The sequence below is a fragment of the Uloborus diversus genome, chromosome 7 (assembly GCF_026930045.1).
Source record: "Uloborus diversus isolate 005 chromosome 7, Udiv.v.3.1, whole genome shotgun sequence".
NCBI lineage: Eukaryota > Metazoa > Arthropoda > Arachnida > Araneae > Uloboridae > Uloborus > Uloborus diversus.
The window spans coordinates 109728947-109749837 of record NC_072737.1 but is presented as its reverse complement, the minus strand read 5'-3'; positions in this window follow the sequence as shown (position 1 = coordinate 109749837).

Sequence of the window (20891 nt, the reverse complement as noted above, 5' to 3'; positions counted from 1 at the left end):
AGATACTTCTAGGAGATCAAATTTAAAGCATCTGGTTCCAAAATTTGACCCGAAGCAATTAGATGTCTCGTTATTTTTTGAAATTTTTGAGAGACAGGCTAAGAAAGAGGAGATAGAGGAAGAGAGGTGGGTTTCCCAGCTTATTCCTTTGTTGCCCCCGGAAGTAGCAGAGCTAATTGTGAAGGAACCCCTTGAGAAAAGCGACGATTTTCCTCACATGAAGCGCCTGTTAATGAAGCGGTTCAAACTAAATTCTGTGGAATTGCGGATTAGGTTTGAAGAACATAATTGGAAGTTTGGTTCCTCCTGGGCAGATCTCACCTTCGAATTAAGAAGCTATCTAGACAATTGGCTAGAAACCGCGGAGGTAAATACATTCGAGGAGTTAAAGGAGTTATTGCTCACGGAGCAGTTAAAAAAGAGAACCCCTGCTGAGGTGAGGGAACACTTTTTGGACTCCTGGGAAGAATTCCGTAAGGCGTCAGACCTCGCTGAAAGGTTAGATCACTACGAGAGCCTTCGGCGTACTTTCAAAAAATCGGAGGGAAAACAAAACGACCCCAAAACGCACAAAAAAGAAAAATGGGTGAAAGGAGGAAATGATCCGGCAAAAACTAGCAATACTAAATCGGAAAGTGCTAATAAGAAAGAGCCCCGCAAATGGGAAAAAAACAGTAATTTCGAAAAAAGAAAGGAAATTATTTGTTATTTTTGTTCACAAAAGGGACATATAAAACCAAATTGCCCTGAATTTGAGAGAGCGCAAGGGGAACAAATCAATCATATTGGAGACACGAAAGAACTAAGCGAGTGTTTTGCCCCTTATATAAGTACTGGGAAAATAAATGGGGAGGTTCGGAAAATCCTTCGGGACAGCGGGGCCTCCATCGATGTCTGCCCCCGCAGTTGGATCAAAACAGAAGATTTTACGGGAGAATATGTTTACGTGAAGCAACCTTTAGATGAAGAGTGTAAATGCTTGCCTTTGGCAAAAATATACATAGAGACCGACGAAGGTTGTGTGTATTCTAAAGCAGCGATAAAAAACACGGATAGCGACGCGAGATTCTATCTTTTGGGAAATAGGACAGCGGAATTATTTTCTCGGTCAAAATCAAAACCAGAGGCCTTAAATGCAGTCGAAACGAGGGGAAGTTTACGTCGAAAACAGGGAGGAACGGAAGTGAATTCCACAACACAGGAAACTTTGAACGCAAACGTTTTTCCCCCTCCCGGAGGGGAAGAGTTGGACACTTGCTCACTACCCCCCATAGAGCCTTTTGAGGGATTAGCGTTAGCTGAAATAGATTCCAAATCATTCGAGAAAGAGCAGAAATTGTGTTCTGTTCTAAAACCCTTGTGGGAAGAGGTTTCGAAAGGGGAGGGAAAGGATTTTAAATGCATGAAAGGAAAACTGGTCCGACTGAGTAGATCTAAGCTGGGAGAAGAAAGGGTGCAGCTCTGTATACCCTCGAGATTGACAGAAAAGATTATGAAATTTTGTCATGATGGCGCGTCAGGCCATTTGGGTGCTACAAAGATGAAGGATAAAGTGTTGCGTCATTTTTTTTGGCCGAATTGTTATGCTGAAATTGAGTCGTATGTGAGGGCGTGTGATGCTTGTCAACGCGTAGGAAAGAAAGGTGATCGAAAGAAAGCGCCTTTAAAAATCGTGCCTATCATTTCAGAACCGTTTGCAGTCATAAATATAGATGCTGTGGGAGTTTTGCCCTTATCAAAAAATGGGAACAAATATCTAATAACGTCCATCTGTATGGCCTCAAAATATCCTGACGCTATACCTGTGGCCGATATTAAGTCCCCGAATGTAATTGATGCCTTGTTAAAAACGTTCTCCAGGACTGGGTTCCCTCGGGAAGTGCAAAGCGATCTAGGGCGCTCCTTCACCAGTTTATTAACGACAGAATTTTTTGACAGGTTTGGAATAAAGGTTAGACACAGTTCTATTTGTCACCCGTCATCAAATCCGGTTGAAAGGATGCATTCTTCCATCAAACGTATATTAAAAGCATTATGCGTGGAATCGGGAGAAGACTGGGAAAAAAATTTACCGTTGGCTTTATTTGCCCTCCGTTCAGTAAATCATGAGAGTACAGGATTTAGCCCAGCCGAGCTCGTTCATGGGAAAAATTTGAGGACTCCGCAAACTTTGCTCTATGAGAATTGGATGGTGCCAGAAGAATCTGACCCAAATGTAGTAGAGTACATTCTAAATTTGACCAACCGTTTGAAAAGGTGTCAGGATTTGGCGGTAGAAAAGATGAGTGAAATGCAGGTACGAAGAAAGGCTTGGTATGACAAGAATGCTGTGAATAGGCAATTTAAGGTGGGCGATCAGGTATTAGTACTGGCGACAAATAAAGCGAATAAAATGGCAGTAAACTGGATAGGTCCAGGAGTAGTTACGAGCAAAATATCGGAAACTAACTATGTTGTCGACGTCCCTGAGAGAAGGGACAAAGGCACCATTTATCATGTGAATTTACTAAAACCATATCATAAGCGCCCCGAGCGAGTAAATTTAATAATGGAGGAGGAAGTAGAAGATGTGGAACAAGAGGCGGAAATCCCTTATCCCTTGCCAGACCCTACCCATTTTGATCTCCAAGAGATGCTTCGGGCGAGCAATTTAGAGAAGCGAGCAACCGAAGAACAAATAGACCAACTAGGAAGAGTGCTTCAGAAACATAGAAGGGTGTTTTCATCGGAACCTGGGAGTACTAAATTGGTCACTATGGACATTGAGCTGACCAGCGCCGACCCCGTGAGATCGCGAGCTTATAGAATGTCTCCGCGGCAAACGGAAATATTGCGCGAGGAAATAAAAAGACTTCTATATCTGGGAATTGTGGAAATCGGGCAGTCAGATTATACCAGTCCCCTAATTTTGGTGGAGGTACCTGGGAAAGATCCCCGACCTTGTGTTGACTATCGAAAATTGAACAAGATTACTCGCACAGAATTTTTCCCATTACCAAATATTGAGGAGGTGGTTGAGCGCGTGAGTGCTGCTCCATACATCACGCTAATGGATTTGACCAAGGGGTATTTTCAAATTCCGCTGACAGAAAGGGCAAGTAGGTACGCTGCTTTTGTCACTCCTTTTGGTACATACCGGCCGAAAAAAATGATGTTCGGGCTTTTGAATGGACCATTTTATTTTGTCAAGCTTTTATCTCAAGTGTTGGACGGTCTAGAGTATTGCACAGCAGTGTACATTGATGACATAGCCATCTATTCACCGACGTGGGAGCAGCATATGACGGATATAAGCACGGTGTTGGAAAGGTTAGGCAGGGCTGAGCTAACGGTTAAGCCATCTAAGTGTCGGTTCGCGAAAGATTGGATAAAATTTTTGGGTCACGACGTGGGTTCGGGGAAAAGATCTCCTAGCGAAGCGAAGGTGAAAGCCGTGCAAGATTTTCCCACCCCCACTAACAAAACACAGGTGCGATCGTTCCTCGGACTGGTAGGATATTACAGCAGGTATATCCCTAACTACTCCAAGATAGCAGCCCCCCTAACGAGTGCGTTGAAAGGGCGGATTAGGAAAGAAAAGGTAGTTTGGACAGAGGAATGTGAGGAGGCGTTCCAAATTCTAAAGGGAAGTTTGTTGAAAAGCCCCGTTCTGTTTGCACCTGATTTCTCTAAAGAATTCGTCCTTCAAACTGACGCAAGTGACAATGGGATGGGGATAGTTTTAGCTCAGATCTCTGACGGGGAAGAACACCCTGTTGTTTACCTCAGTAAAAAGTTTTCTAGAGCCGAAAAAAACTATAGCGTTGTTGAAAAAGAGTTAGCCGCTGTAATTTTTGGATTGAAAAAACTTGATCACTATTTAAATGGCCAAAAATTTAAAATCCAAACCGATCATAACCCCCTCACTTTTCTGAGGGAAAGGATGGGAACTAATGCTAGGCTTACTCGTTGGGCATTGTGTTTGCAGCAGTACAATTTTGAAATCGAGCATAAGCCGGGAAAATTAAACGGAAACGCGGACGGCCTTAGTAGACGGGACCCATAACAATCCCCGAGGCTATTTGTAAATAATCGCGGTAATTAACAGACTATGTGGGTTTTTAATTGCCATACATCGCTTCTTTTTTTTTTTTTTTGAAATTGGTATTTTTATCGTTTTTTTTTATTATTTTTATTTTTTGGTCGTCGAATAAAATTGAAATTTATTTTGGGTTAAATTTTTTGTTTTGTGGGTAACATATGTGAAAACTTTTAGATCACATAATTTTTTCTGTAAGCTACTGAAATTTTAAAGTTTTGGACGTCAGAAAAATCGATAAGGAATATGATGCACTTCCAAACTGGATTAAGTGACGCAGGTTATGCTTGTAAAATTTTGTCTTTGACGAACTTAATTTGAAAGAGTTGGCAGACTTGAAAACCTAAGGTTGGTTCACGCGTCGGATGTCTGTACTCTTTAATTGGGTTTGTTTTTCGAATTTGTAGCTGCCTTTTCTGGAGTCGAGTTCTCTGACCAATGGACACCCGCGTCTTCCTAAATTTGATGTGGTTGCACATGCAAATTTTTCTCTCAAGGGGGGAGGAGCTGTGGCATCTTCAGTCCTGTGCCCTTTTTGATGCCGCGCGTCCATTGTGCGACGGGGATGCCCGACCGTACTCTGTGGAACTGACGGACAGCTATTCTTCTTCTACGCCTTTGTGCCTTTGTTGGAATACCGCTTCTAAATAAAGGACTAGACTGTCTGGCACCACTTCGGACAGTTTTAAAACCAGGTGTGACGAGTTTGCCTGACAGCCCTGGACGGTGTCCGACTTTGTCGTTGCCGAAAAACCGCAGACGGGGAGGTGTGCTCCATGTTAATGAGGCGCCGGTCGACCAACGAATCCGGGCCCTGGTTTCTTCTACAAAAACAACGTAGCAGTGTTCGTCACCAAGTTTCCACCAATGGGATATTTTAAGGGGGCTTAGTGGACAAGCCCCGTTTCTTCGAAAAAGACCTCGATCCACACTTTTGAAAAAGCAGATTGCTCTAGGACTTGAGAGAAACAGGTGCCCTTAGGCATTTCTCCGGTTTCGTTGGAAACCGTGATTTTTTTTTTTTTTGTGACCACCACTGAGGCAACTGTGTTTGCCTGAATTTGTAACCCCATCAATGTAACGATTTTTATTTTTTTTTCTGTAAATAAATTTTTTTTTCGTTAATTTTAAAAAGGGGTTTAGTCCTTCCTTGTTCGTGGTGTGTTTTGATTTAATGAAAAGATTGGAATTGTTAATCTTTACATCTGTGACTCACGACGTCACAATACTAACTTTTCGAAAACTTGAACGTTGATTCTGCCGCAGAGGCAGAATCAAAGAGCGAAAACTAAAAAATAATTTCAAAAGCCTTGCCTATTTTAATTACAAACATTTCATCTGGTAACAATCAGAAGATGACAACAGATAAAAATTTTAAATCTGAAATCAGGTAAAATCGAAACCGAAAATGTAATCATAAACCGAAACACCATAAGCATTTAGTCGAGAAAGTCCATTGATAAATAATAACGCCTTTACTTCAAAAGCCTGCCTCAGATAGATGCATCTTTAACATTTATGATTTGATAACTTATGAAAAAGTTGATGCTGTGTGATGTTTTAAAAACATAAAAAATAATTGCATTTAAATTACCCGCATTGTAAGATTTTCGATCAGATTCTTGATAACAATTCATCACTATTCAAAAATTGATATCACGCAACCTTTGAAAAACAATAAAGATATCAAAATTTTATGTTAAACAGTTACCGTCAAGGTTATGGAGGAACTTTCAAGAGCATTACAATGAATATTAACTTTGTAGTATCATTTAATTTTTTGATATTAACTTGAAATATACATCATTTGATGTTTTAAATCAAAGCTTTTTAACTGCTAAACTATTTTCCTGATTGAAACCGGGAAAATAATTTTTCATGTGACATGGTTTCGGTTTAATTACGCTGTAAAAGACGCAATTTGAAAAACAGTTGTAAAAACTGTTTGAAGTACTAAGAAAAGAGAGTTGTTGAAATTAAACATTTTTGCCTGTGACCTTATTTTTTAGGATTTGTACTTATAATGACAGTTCGAAATTTCAAATGCGCGTTTTTTCCTAAAAAATATTACTTCTTTTCATAAAGGATTTTGTTATCTGGTCGCCTAAGCAAAGGCAAACATGTTACAAATTAACACTAAAAGCTTAAAAATCTACAAAAAGAGAGCTTCATATGCTAAATTCAGGTCTAAGAAACAAAGCAGAAATGTGATTTTAGCTCCTAAAAAATTATTGAAGAAATCCTCTATTTATGCAGTATCTCAAGTTGGAAAAACAAAATCTGTACTCATTAAAACTCTGTGTGCTAATTGTCGCTCTATCAGGTTGCTTGTATGAAATTTTATCCTTTCTGAAATATTACCACCAATACCCTTTGTTGGTTAATTTGCAAACACAAAGAGAATTATCGTTGGCATTTCCTGCTGTTACAATTTGGGGTTTGAATCGAATGAAAAAAAAGTATAGGCCATGCTTGAAATCATATGCCTCATCTGAAGAATGTAATCTCCTTAAAGGCACATAAACTTCACCCCGAGCTCAGCTCTGACTACGCAGTTATGAAACAAAAAAGTTTACCCCACGACTTGGAGTAAGAGCTTCTAAGCGAATAGGTATTGCTACTTGTATTTCGCAATTCAGGGGTATACCAGATCTGAAAAACAGGTTCATAGCAGATTTCGTAGCCGAATATTCTCAAACTAGTGCTGAAAAGAGAAAATTGATGGGAGTAACAGCAAAAGAACTCGTTGGAATGTGTTCTTTTAATGGACAACCTTGTTCATTTGTAAACTTCACACTCATCCAAAACGTAGATTATGGCAATTGTTTCACATTCAATAAGGCTCTAAACAATACGCCTTTGATTCATACTTTCAAAACAGGTATCCAGTCAGGTTTAACAATGGTTGTACGACTTTATCCGGAGGACTATTTGTCTACCTCTCAAGTTACTGGAGCTACAGTGTTCATTCACGATCCTGCAGAAGATCCTGTGTTATAAAAAAGTATTAGCGTAAGTCCTGGACAAGAAACGTATCTTTCAATCAGACAAGAAGTCACCAGAAAACTTGCAGCCCCTTATAAGGATCATTGCATAAATTATGAATCAATTGAAACTAAGCACCGATCCCCAGATGACTGCGTGGATTACTGCATACAAGAACACAGCTACGCTTCTTGTTCTTACATTGACCCGACTCTTCCACAAATTGATGGAAAGAAACTTTGTGATTTAGTGAACAACAGTCAAATGTGCTGCCTCGATGATGTTATGCGAAACATATTGTGAAGTTGCCTTGTGACTTTCCACTCTCGTGCTTGTCGATCAGTTACAAAGTTTCAAAATCTGATGCCATCTGGTCATCTAAACGCAGTTACTTGAATTCGATATCCTACGCAAAAAGAATAAAAGTCTAAAAAATGTGAGACGAAACAGCGCCAGCATTAGACTGTATTATGCTACCTTGGATCGACTGGTGTATGAACAAAAATCTGTCTTCCAAAGTTCGGAACTTTTCAGTTATTTAGGAAGCCAACTCGGTTTGTGGTTAGGATTGTCTCTAGCTACTGCTTTTGAATTAATTGAATACATTTTTAACTTTATTAAATATTGCATACTAAAGAAATAAATTTTATAACTGCGATCACAGAGTTACAATTTACAACAATATTTTTTAGTCATAAAATTTTTGCGAACTCGCGGTTGAGCCATCTAGCTACTTTCCGGCATGTCCACGAAAAGTGGCGTAAAGCATAACGAGCTGATGTGTGCATCACATGACTTCCTTTTACTCCAATTTAATGTCATTTTCTCATCATTGGCAGTTTTAATATGATTCAATAGTTTACTCTCTAAATATCACCAAAATAGCCAAATTGAAACCAGATTTAAAAAAAAAAAAAGAAAAAAAAATCGCCAGATTTGTCGCCATCTTGGCAACAAAACTTGGCGACCAAAAGGCTGGCGATACATCGCCAAGTGTCCGCCAAATTATAACACCACTTGAGTTTACATCGAAATTAACAATGGTTTCCCCCCAAAAGGGGCAAAAGACCCCTTTGGAGCATCCGAATGCAACCAAAAAAGAAGGTGCACAACTAGACCCCACTAGGAGTCTACGTACCAAATTTCAACTTTCTAGGACATTCCGTTCTTGAGTTATGCGACAAACATACACACATACGCACATACATACGTACATACAGATGTCACGAGAAAAGTCATTGTAATTAACTCGGGGATCGTCAAAATGGATATTTCGGATGTCTGTACGTTCCTAGGCACATATCCACGTGTGGTCGGGTTGAAAAAAAAACTCAACATTCATTTTGGGGTGAGCAAAATTGAAATTAAGGCCGATTTTTGGGTGAAAATATTTTTGCGAATACAATACTTCCTTTTTTTGTAAAAGGAAGTAAAAAACAGTTCATGAACATTAAAATAGTAATTGTATAAAATCCTGGTCATGTATTTAATAATTGTCATTTTCTTTTGACTATGATAATATAAAGATTCAAACATCAAATTTAGGCTTATAGCTGTTCATTTTTGCTATCAAAAGTCAACTTATGATATAAGCTTATAATAATTTATTGGTAAGTTGTTTTCAAGCTTGAATAAAAGTATGTAATCTATAAGTTACATTTTTCTTTCTTTTTTGATTGTTTATAATCCACATTGACATTGTTACAATGCGATTGAAAATGTTGCCTGAAAAATATCGCATAATTTGTATTAGTTATGCACTTATTTGCAACTTCTTTACGTTTTATTTTAAGGTAGCAAACACCTTAGCATACTCTTAAATCTTCAGAAAACGTTTCATTGGTTTCAAAGTTACGGCTTTTGCCTAAAAGGCAGATGTGCAAATCCTTATTGAAATTATCGTTAGCGGACCGCAAGACGTTAACTTTTAATCTCCGTCGAAGCGATTGCTTTAGAGAGTCCAAACATTTGGGTGGTTTAGTGCAGGACTTAGACTCCAAAATGAACCATACACTGTAATCCACGGAGTTGAGGTGGTCTAGTGAGCAAGTTCATTCTGCAGATGATATCACATCCAGAAATTGCACCTTGCACCCCTCTCATGTGACTTTTTTCCCTCTGACGACATGGTGCGGAGTATTGTTGCTTACATTGCTGTTTGGCACATAAGGAGTACAATTGCTTCTAGATGTTCCACTCGTGCATTTTTGTAAATTTTTTAATACCCTCTGTCACAAACGAGCCAGAAGCATTTCGCTTCTTGAGCAAATTCCGCCCCAGATGACTGACTTTGCATTTTAGCTATGTTAAACAACCGCTGAGGTGCTTCGAGCGTTTACAGATCAGATCCTATCGTTCTGGGAATTACAAGCTTGTGTGACGGTAAATAGCTTCGCATTAGTGAAAAGAAATCTCCCAGCACTGATTTTCGGTCGGTCTCAAGAGTTTTCGGAATCTTTGAATCATCACGAGTTTGTTTTCTTTAGTAAGAAGCTGTACATCTTGGAACCTGTACGGCTCCAATCGAAGTATGTTAACAAACTCTAAAATTGCAGATCTTTTACTTGACATTGTGAAAGAAAATGGTTTTTTCCCGCGCCCGGTAAAAATACTTAATCTGCCTCTTTTGAATGCTTTTATTTTAGACAAAATGTGTGTTGACACATTTTTTGCTACTCCTTCTCTTATCCTTGTGACAAACTTTCAATTTCATGAACACACTCCCCTCTCTAAAAGCGTGAAGGATGGCCCCTTAAATCTTTAATGTATACCATATTGGAAACCCTTGTATATTACCACAGGAAATATATGCTCAACAATCTGATATTTCACTACGTCTGCGCTCAATAAAATGTTGTTCTATCCAAAAATATAAGTTAAAATTTAAAGCTTTCAGTGTAATAAATACGTCACTATGTAGAATTTTCATTGCTGATTTTTTTGTAAAAAAAACTTTGATGTATTTCTGAGAAAATCTTCTTTTGCTCATCATATTATTAAACTCTTTGCTGCGGAAATAAGCATTTTTAAGTGAGCATAGTTCTAAATGGTTTCAATGTTAAATTCATTTATCTGTATTTAGCAGTAATTTACCGCCCCTAAGCTAGGGTTAAGGCAGAACTACATGCAATATACTAGACAGCAACTTTATCACATCCTGATAGCCGGGATGTTTGGTACATTGCGTACTAGTGGTACCCCCGCACGAATTTGCCCGTAATAGAAAAATTAAAAGGTCTTTTGGTTCGCCTGTATATTTACAAATAATGTATGGTGAATTTTCTCGCCAATTGGCTTGTACCCGTGTTACGGTCCCACGTTATGATAATTTCGTATCTCACCAATTGACTTGTGCCCATGTTACGGTTCCACGTTATGATAATTTCGTAATTTACTCGTCCATCTTATGATATTTTTGTTCTTAAAATTGGAATAGAAAAAGAACCACATCGAATTTTCGAAAAATCGCTTCGAGGTGCACACCCCATGCTACAAACTAACTTTGTGACAAATTTCATGAAAATTGGCCAAACGGTCTAGGCGCTATGCGCGTCACAGACATCCAGACATCTTCCGGACAGAGAGACTTTCAGCTTTATTATTAGTAAAGATGATTTATCTGTGTTGCATCATACAGTAAGAAAAGTTAATAAATGATGCATTGATAACGAATTGAATGTCCAAACAAAATGAAAAGTTAATTCAATACAGATGATAACATACAGTTCCGTTGCTATTACTATAATTATGAAGAATTTTCATCTCGAAAAATAAATTAAAAACAAAATCCATAAGTTTAAAGGAGGAAAACTCGACGCATGTTCACTAAAGAAATTGAAAATTCAATAGACCTGAAGAACATTTTGGAAAGGACAGTGAATATAATTTTACATCAAAAAACAGTTTATGCCTTGTAACGAACATTACTAGCAATGTCATTAAAAATAGCTTAACTTTGATAAATTGATATCAGACATAGTAGCATTTACACGGCGGAGTAATTAATTTAGACGATGTAATGGCTGTGAAAAATTGTGTTCAAAACGAAAAAATCTCTTAAAGAAATCGTTTGTCACTGGGGAAAAAATAATGGGAAACTTCTTTGCTTCAGTGAATGTAATTATTAAAATTAAAGTGATTTATTTTTAGCTCAGAGTGTTTTTTGGGAACGAACGTATTTCGAAAAATCAGGCGATCGAGAGCTTGCAGCTGTAAAAGTCAGGCAAATTATAAAATTCAATTAAAAGCCTGTTAACGAATTCCTAACTCAATTGATGTTATTGATGTGTCAAACTGTATAAAAAGATTAAAATTTTTTTTTACTGTGTTATGTGAAGAAACAATGAAAAACGCACTCTGATCTTTACCATTTTTTGTAAGTGATTACTTTTTCGTCGATTATAGAATGAACGAGCATAATAAGATGAAAACTTTGTAACGAAAAATTGCGGTTTAGTTTTTGAGTTATGGCAGATCGGCCGACTGTGCTGTAGTTTCAAAAAAAAAAAAAAAAATGTTTGGAGGAACTCACATTGGGATTTGAGGAATTCAAAAAAAAAAAAAAAAAAAAAAAGAAGAAAGAAAGAAAAGGTGGCTTAAAACCTATTTATATTTCATCTGCATTGTTTCTGCAATGAAAAACCAAATTTGATAGAAAAATCCATGAAAATGATAAATTTGAACTTAAGATTATGAACGATACCATAATTGCAACACAATATTCTTTTCCGTGGCCTTTAAACATACCAAAGTTATACAAGGCAGAGAGAAAGCAAAGGGATAAAGTGGACTTTTTGAAGTTCTGAGTAAAACGCGTTTAAAGTTGTGGTCCTAAGGTAGACTTGCATTGAATTTTTTTTCTAAATCATGCTCTATAGCAGCACCTACCACCAGGGCTATTAGTACTATCTCTTGCCCCCAAATCTTCTATTTGTACTGGTTATCTTTAGGGCTCGACCGATGGCATTTTTTGGCCGATGGGTCGATGCCGATTGTTGGCCGATTGTTCAAAGATGGCCGATGGCCGATGGCCGATTGTTTTCCTCCAAATGGCCGATTGCCGATGGCAGATGCCGTTGGCCGATGGCAAAAAAAAATCAAACAGAAATAAATTGATAAGATTATTAGGGATTTAAAGGATCATTGATTCTTTTCACTTTACTTCCTTTCTACGAATAAGGAATCGTAATCACAAAAGAAAAAAAAATTAGATTTCGACTTAAATTTCTATTTTACTTTCACCCAATTTAAAATTCACAAGTTTTTCGGCACATCTGTACATGCATATGTACCTAAGAACATATAGATGATCGAAATATCCATTTTGAACGCCTCCTCAGTTGATTATCGCAAATTCTCTTGTGATGTCATCATGCGCGTAAACTTGTGTCACTCAAAAACGTTATGAAATGGTAAGTTGAAAACTCATACGTACGTAGTATGATCTAAAAGTTCGAGGACAAGTTGTATAAAACCTTGACCAGAATAGTTCACAGGACCGAAGCACATCTATCTACAAAATGTTCACCTCGGACGACTATGCACTTCTGCCAACGTTCGTATAGCTTGCAGAAACACTGCTGGTAGACATTTTTCGCAACCTCCCGTAAGGCCTCTTGCGCTGCTGCTTTAACTTCATCATGGGGAAGAAGGCGACTTTCACGTTGAGGATGCACGGTTCGATTGGTCAATACTCTGATATGACAAACAAATAACATAATGTTTCGTCGGACTTAGCTCTGTGTGACTTTTACCTGTTCCCAGCAAAAAAAAACAAAAAAACATTTGCATGGACGCTGCTTTCTTCCGTCAGGAGAAGATAAAGCTGCATCATAGAAGGTAGCAAAAAAATGGCTTCCAGGAGTGATTCTAAAAGTTAATTGAACATTGACAGAAGTACATAGTCCCTCAAGGTGACCTTTTGAAGGTGGATGTGCTTCGGTAATGTGAACGATTCCGTGTAAGGTTTTATACAGCTTGTCTCCGAACTTTTGGATCATACTACGTACAATCTGTATAGGGTGCAGCTACGCTTCTCCTTTTTCGACTGCTGTATGATGAAAGAGGAAGAACAACAGCCAAAAAAGAAAAGGAAGAAAAACAAAGAGACTGTTTAATAACCAATTGATTTGTTTTTTTTTTTTAAATTGAACATATAACTAAGATTTCAGTAATATTGCAATAATGTATGGATTTAGGTACGCTAAACATAGTTAAAAAACATTCAATTATGTTGTTTAATCATTCAAAAAAATAAGAATAAAACTATGAAACCGTCAACAAATTACGCAATAAAAGTGGAAAGATTGCACGTAGACATTATTTAGTCATCAAATTAAACAAAAAAGGTAACAGATAAATTACACTATTAAATCATGATAGGAATATTTTTGTACTTATTTAAAATTTTGAATAGAAAAGTTTGCATTTTTCACAAAAGCTATAACAGTGACATAAATTTTGCTGAAAAAAGAAAAAACCATGAAAACAGCGAGGTTCTTAAAACGCTGCTACAATAAACAAACTCAATATTTACACCAAGTTAATAACTGAATACAAATACTAATTGATCTGATGCTTGCACACATAATATTGAACAATTTGATTGTTTAATCTTTTATGAAGCTTTACAAACAAGTTCAAATTAAATTTCTCAATTTAACAATAATTTTCTGAAATTTAAAAAATTACAAAATAGAAAATCCTTGAAACTTTTCTATAAAAAACAAATATAACTTATTCATTGATTTTATATAAATGCATAAAAATAGTTACTTACAACAGAAAAAATAATCGATCGCTATTAATGATATAAAAAAGATGCCGCATTACGAAATATAGGTGAAACAAGTATGAGAAATACGCAAAACGACATTTCTTGACCAAAATAAATAGTCGCTAACTATTTAAGAAATGCTTCAAACGACGAGGGAGGACTGGGGGGGGGGGGGGTCATCCTCTGATTATGGAGTAACTCACACTTCGGCAACAACTTTGGTCTCATTTTTTAGTACAGAACCGCTACCACCAACGCCTCGGAAGAGTTTCTAAATCTACATCAGCACTTCTGAAGAAAAAATTCAGAAGTCCCTTTGATTTCCGTATTATGTCACCAATCAAAACGTCTTTAATCAATTTCTTACATTAATCCTCAAAATTCTTTCTAAACAATAGATAAAGCTTGAAAAAAAACTCTAGTTTTATGAATGGTGTTAGTTTTAAACGACTCGGAAATACAACTAAAGTTTAATTTCAGAAATTGAGGGAGTGGGAGGAGGGGCACGCAAGTGCTCTCAGAAATTCAAAAAATAGTCTTTAAAAAATAGAGTTCAAAATAATCATAAACATGGGGCAGAAAAAACCTTTTAAAACTTGCATCCGAGTTTGTTTTGACGTGCAGTGGTGGATTTAAAATATAGCAAATGTTGCAATTGCGCGAGAGGTCCCATAACCATAGGGGCACCGTAGGAGTTACAAAAATGTGTATGACAACTGTTTTACAATTTCTGTGATAGAGAAAAAGGGCCCCAAAATGTATTTCGACGGGCACTAAACTTGTAGCTCCACCGAAGCGATATAGAAAAGACTGCATTACTGTGATTCATATTACAAATACCGAAAAATTAAAAATTACCGTCGGTTCAATGGGAATCTAACAAAATGACACAAAAAACCGGTTTCGCCATCTCATATTTGTTTCCATGGTCTCCAATTCGGCAATATATCACCAAATAATCGTCAGTCTGAGACGCTATAATAGTTTTGCATTGAAATAAATAACTAATAGCCACAAAAAAAAAAAAAAAAAAAAGAGGAGTAAACAGGCTTTTCAGAACACCCGATCAAAAACAAAAAGAGAAGTGCACAACTAGAACGTTTGCACACCCCACGTGTGAAAATTTAACCTTCTACAGTTTACCATTTTTGACTTATGAGATATATATATATACGTACAGTACTGGCCAGAATGGATGTCTCAATACAAAAAACTGTGATGTTTATGAATACACAAGAATAATAGCATTTTACTAAAGGCTTATTTTATGTGAATGATTAATTTTAGTTATATAAGCACGGTATACATAAATAATTGAGAAAGGGTTCAATATTTGTTAGGAAACCTTGTTTTTCCAATACAGATTGAATACAATCAGGCATAGAAATACGTAATTTTTCGCAATAGTCTGGTTTAATTTCTGTAAACCGCACTTGGTTTATAGTTTATCTTAAGTCCAAAAGTGAGGTGGGGTACACTCAGCAACTTTGTGCCTTAAAATTACCCAACAGTTCTCGATTGGGTTTAGATCTGGGGAATTTCTTGGCCACTGCCCAAGGATCTGAAATCCCTTCATTGCAATACATATCGTAACAGATTTAGTCTGGTGGCAAGGTAATCGGGCAGCACTTTCCCGAGCACTTCTTCTATCAAAATCTGTACTTGTGCATGCATTTCGCGTAAAATTCTTTTACTGGGCATTTTGATATTATTTTACCCTTCTGCAAAAATTTATGCGTCAATACATGGCGAACATAACTAATAAACTAACCAAATGCCAAGCAAGAACACCATCACTTTCACAATCGGCCAATAAGTTAGTATGAATGGGAAACAACAAGTGAGTCATCCATTCTGGCCATTACTGTACATCCAGCTGCAAGAAACAACGCAATAATTAACTTGTTTGGTATCTGAATGCAGTATTAAAAACTCTTTCAGGGGTGACTTAAATAGAAATTCATACTGAAATTTAAGTAAACAATTTTATATGAAAACAATAATTTCCATTGCTTTGTATTAAAAAGTAAAACAGCAAACGTCCTTTTTTTTCAAAAACATCGGCCAATTCCATCGGCTTTTCGATGTATTTTATGGCCGATGGGCCGATGTTTCCTGCAATTTAGCATCGGCCGCCGATGCCGATGGCTAAATTGCTGAACCATCGGCACCGATGCACCGGCCAGGCCGATGCATCGGTCGAGTCCTAGTTATCTTCATTTTTAAAAGTTTGGCACTTACATCCCATTGCTTCTCACTGCCTCATATGCAAATCAGTAACATAGCAGTTTTAATTAAACATATGAAGAGTACTTATCTATTCTAATGCCATAGATGGACTTGCGGCTACATGCACCAGCATGGATCCTGGAAATCCGATAGTTGGAGCAAACTTAACCTGGCTCTGCCGTAATGCTGTAATTAGGATCTAAGCCTTTACAGTGCTGCAAGGTAAGGTTTGCCCCAACTATAGTTGCTTGGCACTCGCCAAATTGGCATCAACCTAAAATACAGCCAACACCAAACGTACATATAGCAGAAATACATGAAATATATTAGCTACCAATTTGTTTGGCACACTTGGCCTCCATAAGAGGTTTTCCACCTCCAGCTCAGTCACTTCCTAAGACGGGCTGATGAGTGCTAATAAGCACGCAACTGCAGTCCTCGGCTGGAATGACTGAGCTGGCGGTGTATTTCATGTATATCTGACTTAGCCCTGGCTATTGGGCGGTAACTTACTGAAAGTTCATATAGCAGTTGGCAATGAGAAGTCTCTCTCTTGGAGTATTTCTTGGAATTCTCATGAACAGTGAGTGACCGTGAAACGCGCCGCGCCTTTTACACGCGATGTACAGTTATTGTAAGTTTACTCATAAGTTTGTTCAATTTTCAATACATTTTTGTGTTTAGCAGATAAGTGTGTTAGATTGTAGTACAAATAGTTAGAAGTACTATTTTGTCATTTTATGTATAACTTTTATTCCCAAAATCCCGCAGATGTTTCCATTTGCACAGTAACCTTAGTTATATATATATATATATATATATATATATATATATATATATAGAGAGAGAGAGAGAGAGAGAGGGGGGGGGAGCTCTTCCGCGAAGTATCCACGATAGCAACTTATATACATAACAAAGATAGACCAGGGATCCGGGGGAAAGTTCTTACTCTTCAAAGGGGGTGTCGCGAGTAATAAAAGTTTGGAAACCCCTGTACTAATCTGAAATGAATTTAAGAAACTTGTTTTTTTAACCTGTTTGTTGTATGGGTTGATAATCAACAGTTAAAGTATGATCTTGCTTTACAAATGAAATATAGAGGAGAAACTTTAATTCTTTTGCTTACTATAGTAATTTTATTTCCAACTAGCGGTATCCACACGGCTTTGCCCGTAGTAGAAAATTAAAAGGTCATTTAATTCGCCTGTATATTTACAAATAATGGATGATGAATTTTTCGACAATTTGGTATGTTCATTTGCTCTCCCAAGTTATGATAATTTTCTCGGTAAAATGTTCTTAAAATTGGAATAGCAAAGGAACAAAATCGAATTTTGGAAAAAATTGCTTCGGGGGTTGGGCCAAAATAAGCCGACATTTTTTTTTCGAAATCCATTTTTGGATAGCGCGTAAAAGTTGCGTAGTGGTACTCAGTTGGCTAGTTGGTACTCACAAAAAATTTCTTGGAAATTAAAAAATATCTAGCCGGCCTTATTTTACACTGAAAAACCGAAAAAAAAGAGAAAAATGAATTTTGCTCATTTTTTAAAAATAAATTTCAAATATTTTGCTGGAATGCAACGAAAATGTTATATAATGAGCAAGTTCGAGCCCATAGAATGTTTTAAAAACTTTAATGAATATTTAACCGCACCTTTCTGAAATCAAAAGTTGGAGAAAAATGAAAAAATATTGGATTTCTTCAAAAACCAATATGAAAATTACTTTTCAAAATTTATTCACAGACTGATTAATTTAATAGCACTATTAATCATAGCAATTATTATCACGCAATAGTATCACAATATTTTCAAGGATTACATATAGAGAAAATAAAATTTTGAAAAAAAAAAAAAAAAAATCTCTACAAATTTGATTTATAACACCTCACGCATGATGAATATTATCTTTTCGAATAATATTGTCTCTTGCTATCAAAGAATGGAAGTTCTTTCCTAGCTTGAAGTTTGGTACGAATCTAGCCATCTCGTGCAGTTTCACCTCAAACTCTTATTGCAGCTTCGGTTATTAGTTTCACACAACGTTCCACAGACTGTGTGTGTGAGGAAAATTTCTCGAAAGTTAACTCTGCTGGCTATTCTTTGCACATTTCACTTTCTTTTAAGTCTTGGTCTTTTAGATGCATTGTAAGAGGTGTCTCTCTTACAACACAATTTGCCCAATCAACTAAATCAACATAATCAACGGCTTCAAAATTGAGTTTAGGAAGCTTAAAAAATCTTACACCATCAGAGCTCTTCTTTTTATTTCTAGAGTTGAGAAAGCGCCTAACAGCTAATTCCCGAATGTATTTTCTAGAGTCAAACACCATTGTCAACGGTAGCGGTTCGGGATGAGCGAAATATGCATTATTTGAGAAAACTTCATTTTCCAAAAATGTTGGGCACCATACTGGCAGATCGGTTTCATTTTTGTTTCAAACCGCATCGGAGCACGAACGAGAATTACATACTTTACAAGCAGTGTCTGATGGACTTGGAGTACGAGGAAAAAGACAAGCGTAACAAACGGTTTGCAGTTGTCAGCCATCGTGCATGACTGAGTTTGCCTGGGCTTCTGCCAGCCACGCTAGAAGGGCAACTACCTTTTTTTACGGCAAGACAGATTCGATACAAATACTGTTGTTCAGTACTTAAATTTTGTATATCTTCCATATCCAAAGACAGAAGATTGCAGTTAATTTTATCAAATTTGACCACTGGATTTGTTTCACAATCTCTGAGGAGCTGTCCGATAGCTCTAGAATATGACTGTGCCCCTTTGTGCAATCGTCCATTTCCAGCATAAGATGCCTCAGTGGCAACTCATAAGTATGCAGCAGACATATGTTCCACTGTAAAAGTCTTTTGACATTTGTCTCAAGTAAACGAAATACTTCACCTTTCCATCCGTATTTACAGTTGTTCCGTCGCATCCAATAACCGATAAGTTGAGCAAGCTCCTACTTTTTCGCAACGCCTATAATACCTTGCGAAATTTCTTTTGCAGTTTCACCAGCTGTTAGCGTTATATGTCTAAACTAGTGGTAAAATAATCTTAGGAATAATAAAAGCAGTTGAGCGCCGTTTATTAGTCAGGAGAAATAATTGGAACCGCAGATTAGAAAATTAGCATCTGTTATTTGAGTGTCTGCATTTTTTAAAATTGACGAACAAATGTCGCATAAAATTGATTGAATTTTCAATGTATATTCTAAGTAACGCAACATTTAAGTATTAGTACTTATTTAGAAACGACTTTTTAAACTATTCTTAATTTTTATTTTTCATTTTCTCCATGTTTCAGTCTTAAAGGGGCGCAGCTAAGTATTCTGCGAAATGTATAAACATCTTTGAGTGCTACAACTGATTCACTGACTGATACTTCTACTGTTTGCTGGAACTAGTTTCAAATTAATTTATTTTTTGTAACCCCCTGTTTTTTTTTCGAAAAAAAGTACATTTTTGCGCTTTTTTTCAACTTTTCAAGGCTAAATAGGGTCGGCTAAATATTAAGAGCAAATTTAGGGAAATTTTTTGAGGGAGATAACAGATCCATATAGCAACTTTTCCACACTATCCAAAAACAGATTTCCAAAAGAAGTTTTTTCGGCCCACCCTAGTGCGCACCCCTATGCTACAAACTAATTCTGCGCCAAAATTCATCAAAATCGGTCGAGCGGTCCAGACGCTATGGCGTCACAGACATCCTGACAGATATCCAGACATTCAGCTTTATTATTAGTAAAGATAAAGAAAAGAAAATGAATTTTGGACAAACAACTTTGGTATATTCATTTAAACTAGGAATGACACTTTTTTGGTCGTAAATGTGATTACAATACTTCAAAAATGTAGACATTTTGAAAAGCATAACTGCTGCGGGCATCTATACTAATGTTACTCGTATTCTGTTGTTTTTCCATTTTTAATTGAAAAATTAGTACCTATTTGGTTCAAATAAAGAATAACAACAGATCCGAAACATCTGCAGTTAAGAGAACTCGATGAAGAGTGACAACTTATTTTGAATGTTTAAAAACAAAATTGTCTCATATTTTGAGAATCACCCATATAAAGAAATATTTTTGGGGAAAAAAGGAACTATATCTGAAAGTTCCCTGAATATAGGGGAAAGTGATTAGAGATTTGCGCAAAATTAAACAGTAGTTCAACTTAACACAGCTTTTTCTTTTAAAGGCATATTTTTAAAGGAGAGTATTATTTTTAAAGGAGAATCTTTTTTATAGGTAAAATATTTATTTACACAATTTTTATATTTTATTTGCAGTCTGGGGTGACTCAGTCCCTACGAATGACGACGCATATCCTCGAATGCCAAGGAGTACACCCCAAGAATGAGATCTTTAAAAAAGGAGACTAAGACCTTTAAAAATACCTCTCCCTAAACACTTCAATTTCGCAAATAAATGTACTCTAACCACTTGAAAAATCAGGTTCTGTTTAATATTAGACTAGTATTCAAGCAACTTAATATTAAACCACGTCATAAGTTAGTTACAGAAGTATCAATGAAATAAGTTAATCAAAAGTATTTCAGTATAAAATAATTGTAAGGGTTTTTTTTTTCTATTATCAAAACTACTTCAATGTAAATATGTTTCTTCTTCTGATTTAATAGTTAGTTTTGCTTGAAATAAAAAAAGACTATAACCTTTCAAAGAATGAAAATGGTACTTTTTTCCAATGTTTTCTGAAAAATCTGGTATACTTTTCGAAAAAGGTTACCATCCAGTTAATTAGAAACCAAACGCTCATAATTTATTATGTGCAATATACTGCCATCAAGTATTTTCTCACTTTA